The 6,143-nt window shown below is 34.0% G+C and overlaps 1 pseudogene; it reads left to right on the forward strand.

Moving 5' to 3' along the window:
- The first annotated feature begins 1,820 nt into the window (after window positions 1-1,820).
- Window positions 1,821-4,455, forward strand: LOC129291396 (probable protein phosphatase 2C 4; annotated as a pseudogene).
- The last annotated feature ends 1,688 nt before the right edge of the window (window positions 4,456-6,143 follow it).

Here is a 6,143-nt window from a genome sequence, read left to right on the forward strand (position 1 = left end):
TCTTGAAACTTGAATATAATTTATGTTGCGGTATAAAGATAATATTACCCCTATTAATATATCTTTTACTTGCAATCAAAAATTCACAATTTACAACTAAAACTTCAAAATTTAGTGTCAAATTTCTTATTTAACACTTGATATAATATAGTGTCTTTATAAAGTTAACTATGTTTTCTTAAGCTATAATTGCATGGGGAATTATAAATTTTTCATCTCAATTAGATCAATTATAACTTTAAGTAGACATAATTAACACCATGGAGACTTCATATTATATAAATGTTAAATAAAAAATTTGATTTTTAAATTATAAAATTTTACTTTTAAATTATGGAGTTATAGTTGTAAATGAAAGTCAAATTAATAGGGGTAGTATTGTCCTTACATCCCAACTATAAATTATTTGGTTGTAGTTTTTGAATTTCATGAATTTATTTGTAAATAAGTCTACTATTTGGACCTATTGATAATTTTTTCTTAAATAAATAAATCACTCAACCCTTTATCTTTAAATAAAACATCTTATTAAATAATGACAAATATATAAAAAAAGGCGTTAGTTTAAAAATAATTAACTAACCCTATATATTTATTTAAAAATATTTTATATTTTTTAACGGAGGAATAACAAATATATAATTTAATTGCAATTCTATAAAAAAAATATGATTATCATATTATCATTGTCAGAGACCAATACAATTTTTATATCTCAATTTAAAAACTAATAATAACTATAAAGGGAAAATTATATATACTTTTTTTGAATTAAAATTCTACATAATTTTCAAAGAATAATGTATACTCTTTCGGTCTTATTTATAAGTTATTTCTACCAACCTATCAATAATAATACAATAAAAGTACAAAAAATAAAAGTAAATGAAATTTCAAACATAACTTCAAGTAAAAAGTAAAAAGTAAGTTAATTATATAATATTATTTTTTTATCTTTCTCTCTCTTACTTTTTAAGGAAAACTTGAAAATTTTAGTTTGAAACAAAATAATCCCATCAACAAATAATTTATAAAATGAATCAGATTATGTTTCTAAAAAGTGATTTATATACTGAATTAGAGGAGTACTTATTTAATTATCTTTAATCTTAAAATGACATTATTTTATATCAAAGTTCTATTACTGCAATGTTTTTTTTAAAAAAAATCTATAGATTATTATTATTTTTGGAGAAAAACTTATATATGTAGCCTTATATACTTAATATGCTTATTTTTAATTAAATCATGACATGTGGAGCTTTTAAAAATTATTTATTCTCAATAAATTTTTTTATTAATTTTATTAAAAAATAAAATTTACTTATCATGATTTGATTGAATATAAATATATTAAAGTATATAAAATTAAATAAGTCTTACATATAAATTTAACCAAAATTGTTATCTTTAAAAATTAAATACAAAATCAATGTCGTCAGTTAATAATGTCCCACCAGTCCCACTCTAGTTAACAGTACACAACAGCCCAAAACATACCACTCCTGCGATACGAGCAATTTAGTATTGAAGTTAAATTCTGGCCGGAAAGTTGGGCCAAATAATAAATAAAATAAGAGAAGTTACTGCAAGATACATGACATGACATCCACGTATCAAAAGTCAAATGTTTCAAAATTAATGACTCTGTTATTACTATCTCATAATAAAGCGCTCCAAATCGTGCTCTTTCTAAATAACCCTCTGACAACAAAACCACGGGCTCACTAATTACTCCCCTTTTAAACCGATCTAAAATCCAAAGTCAACTATACCTCCAAATTAAAAACTCCATTTAACGTTTTCCTTTCCAAATAAAGTTATAGAACAGTCCCTCCCAAAAGTCAACTCCCCTGTCCTTCCCCTTCTTCCCTCCTCTTTCTGATATTCTCATGTTCGGCTGCTCTCTTCTCCTTCCACTACATATTCATCTAAAGGCTCACAACTTTGGGCTCTAGGCATTTCCGAAATGGGAAACGGAGTTGGAAAAATCTGCCTCTGCTCCTCCGGCGTCGGCGAAATCTCCCGCCGGTATGAGATGTTTCCCCCCAACCCTACGAAAAGTCTCTCGGCAATTCAATCTGCTACACCAGACCCGACCCATTTCGATTATCGTCCTGCTCCAATATTTTCTCCGACGAGGATTCCACCACTCAGATGACTTTCCGATCAATCTCCGGCGCTTCCGTGAGCGCCAACTCTTCCACCCCGCCTTCCATATATCTTGCCAATTCATCCCAACACGGAGGTTCCGCTTTTGACGCGACGGCTTCGTTTGAGTCCTCCACTTCCTTCACCTCCATGCCCCTTCATTATCATCAGCCCCGTGGCTCCTCTGTTGGAAGCTCCGGCATGGTGTCGAGTCCCATGGACGGCAGGTTCTCTTATTCGGGTTCGGGTCCTATCGTGGGTCTTGACTCGAGGTTAAATTGGAGCTCCGTTGAAGAAGAACAACAAGAATGCTCCGAATCTCTGAAATTCAAAAGGAGCTTATCTGATAACAAAAAGGGGTCTTTAATAAAACCCAGTAATAGTTTGAAGAAGATTTTTCGGCGAGCGATTTCCAGTGTGACACCGATCAAAGGGGTGGTTTCGATCGGAGAGTCCGTTTCGGAGGATAATAAACACGATGAAGATAAGACCGAAAATGGTGAAGGCCCTGCAGTGCAAGGTATGGATTTTCAGTGGGCTCAAGGAAGAGCAGGGGAAGATAGAATTCATATTGTGATCTCCGAGGATGATGGTTGGGTTTTTGTTGGAATCTATGATGGATTTAACGGCCCGGACGCCACTGATTATCTTCTGAACAATCTCTTTTGGTCTGTTCATACCGAGTTGAAGGAGCTTCTCAGTAATGGAAATTCAGAATCAACAAATGAAGAATGTTTGAGTCATTCAGATGTACTAAGAGCACTTTCGGAGGCATTAAGGAAGGCAGAGGACGAATTTCTTAAGGATTCTGATGAAACAATAACAAAGGATCCAGTGTTGGCTATGATGGGTTCTTGTGTATTGGTGGTGTTGATGAAAGGAGATGATGTCTACGTAATGAATGTTGGGGATAGTCGAGCAGTCTTAGCTCAGAGTTCAGAGTATGCTTTGGATTCTCTTCAGCTCACCGTAGATCACAGCACAAGCGTGAAAGAGGTAATTCGTGAGACTTTTTTTTGGTAAAAAAAAAAAAAAAAACTTACACCAAAACTACAAAGATCGTTAATTTTGAGATCTATTTTAAACCCCAGGAGGTTCAGAGAATTAGGAGGGAACACCCAGACGATCCCTCTGCAGTCACTAAAGGCAGAGTAAAAGGTCACTTGAATGTCACGAGGGCTTTTGGGGCTGGTTTTCTCAAGCAGGTAGTCTGATATATCCATGTTTAAAGCATCCCTGGTTCATAAACTCAGTCAGAGAGTTTGATCAGCTTGATGACAGCATTGGTTCAAATTCTACTTGCGCTAACCATTAGTTTCATTGCATTATATATATATATATATCTAGCTGATCAACTGGCTAACCAAAACCGTTTTGGGTTATTTTTACAGCCTAAACAAAACAATGCAGTATTAGAGACATTCAAAGTGAACTACGTAGGGGATTCACCCTACATCACATGCTCACCTTCACTTCACCACCACAGTCTCAGCCCAAATGACAGATTCTTGATACTGTCCTCCGATGGACTTTACCAATACTTCACCAATGAAGAAGCAGTCTCCAGAGTTGAGTTTTTCATCACTTTGTATCCAGAAAGAGATCCTGCACAACTTCTCATTGAAGAAGCTTTGGCCAGAGCAGCAACAAAAGCTGGTAAAATTCCTTCCTTCTTGAATTGTAGAGTGCTTCCAAAGACACTTGAGTATTATTAGATTATGGCATTTACCTCCAACACATGCTTATTTTGAGTCTGATTAAGAATGTCTGAAGCATTCGATTAGGAGAAAAAAAGAGGGTTCATTCATTATAATTGGATATGAATAGCGTGAACAAGCTTTGACATGTGGCCTGGCATTGCAGGTATGGATTTTTATGAGTTAATTGAAATCCCCCAAGGAGAACGTCGTTTATTTCATGATGATATTTCCATTGTCATCATCTCTTTGGAGGGAAAAATATGGCGGTCATCAGCCTGAATACACACATTAAAGGTTTAACAAGATGAGGGTGGAATGTGAATGTTTGGTTCAAATTGTGGGTATGAAAATCGGAGGCCAATGTTTGTAAGAAACTGCTCTGTGAATTCTTTGGATTGAAGGTCATACAATATTAATACACAAAGTTAGTTTAATAGTTCAAAGAATAATAAAAAAAAAATACTGACAGTGACAATTTGGGGAAATTTCAGTTTGGCTTTTTTCTTCTCTTTTTGTTTCCCCATTTTTGCTGTAATATCACATTCAGTTTATGTTTTTTTCTCTCATGTGAATAGGAGCTAAGTCACAAGTGCTAATATGAAAATCATGGTTTTTTTTTTCTTTTCCATGTCTGAGCTCAAGACTTGGCAGAACTTTGATATTTTTGTGCTAAACTCAGTGAAAAAGAATAAATTATACGAACAGTCAAACACCCCCTAAATTTTTAGTTGTGCATACGATCTCTAGTTTTTAAAATTTTGCGTAAATAGTATTTATGTCATTAATTAGTCTGTTATTTTATTATTAGAACACTGTACTAAAACTAACGAGTTCCCTTTAAACTCTGGATTATGGGTTTATAATTAATGTAAGAAAAATTATCATATGCAAGCAATCATTTTAGGGTCTCATGCTACCAGTGAAGTAATAGATTTATTGGTGAAGAGTTACATAGAGTTTTACGTGAATTCAATTTTTTCATCTGTCTCTTTTTTGGCCCAAGCCATTGCCGAAAAAACAGAGAGAAACACTATACTCCATCTGGAACTAAATGTGAGAATCATTCGAGGAATTTGCTTTGATTCTAAATATTAAGATCTCAATCTCCTTCGTTTCTCACATCTATCATTTTCCCTCGAACAGTCCCTACTAATTGCACACATATTAGGGGTAGTTTCTAATGCAAATGATTAAAAGAAAGGGTCTTTTAGGAAGGAGCACTTGGTTTTCCTCTCAACTTGGTTGATGACACTTAATCCCCCCTGTTTAACCTGGTTCAATCTCTCTAAATAGGACTAGGGACCTCCCATGGGAATAAAACGAAAGGGGTGATGGTGGCAGAGCAGTATAAAGGTGAACCTGGAATTAACTTGTTGCAGAAGTAGAGCAGTTGAAAAGAGAGGATCAACGTAATAAAAGTAGACTCGCAACGATCATAACAACAAAACTGGCATTTTCTTTTTAAATTCGTCATGCTTTAAATTAAAGAAAAATAGAAAAAAAAATTGATTGGTATTTAGAAGATTAGTTGAAGTTCCGAAAACAGTGTATAGTGACATATTGTTGGTTAGAGTGAGAGTATATTGTAATCCGAAATTGGTGTCAGCGATAGGGAGTAGGAAAAATCATGGACCGCGATGAAGATTTCTAGGAAGTCAGCGGCATGACGGTGAACTCGTAAGGGTGGTCCCAGAATATAAATATGAAATAGTTTACTTTAGATATCTCCACACAGAAAAATCCAAATTCATTACAATGGATAACACTAAACAGTGGTTTAGGTATCACGGAAGCTCTCAAGTGTGAAACTAGTACGGGACTGCACGTAGATAGTTCCAGGTTGACTTCTTTGTTCAGTCTCTCTGTCCACGTATGCATGATGTCATTTGTGTTGCCGATTACTTTTTCAAATCCTTTCGGTTCGCATTAGTTACTTTCATGAAATTAAAAAAATTAGTCAAATATCAAAAGTTTCTTTTTTTAAAAAAAAAAGAAATTGGGAGGAGAGAGATCATGGATGAGAGTTGAAATAGAAGTAAGCTAGACAACTTATTAAGAACCTACAGCCTGGTCCATGAATGTGCTAGGCCAGTTTTAGGCCTTTTAGGTTTATTAGGTTAATATGTGGAGCTATTTTTATAAGGGCCTGGCTCATAGGTCTAACAAATCCGTATATTTTCATACACATATATTATGTAATATATATACATATATGTATGTATATTATTTTATTTAAAAATTAAGAAATAACGGATTCTGCCACTTTTTTTCAGCCTTTTATTCTCATTCTTC

This window comes from Prosopis cineraria, unplaced genomic scaffold (assembly GCF_029017545.1).
Source record: "Prosopis cineraria cultivar Desert tree isolate PC_DT_omini unplaced genomic scaffold, ASM2901754v1 PC13, whole genome shotgun sequence".
In the NCBI taxonomy this organism is placed as follows: domain Eukaryota; kingdom Viridiplantae; phylum Streptophyta; class Magnoliopsida; order Fabales; family Fabaceae; genus Prosopis; species Prosopis cineraria.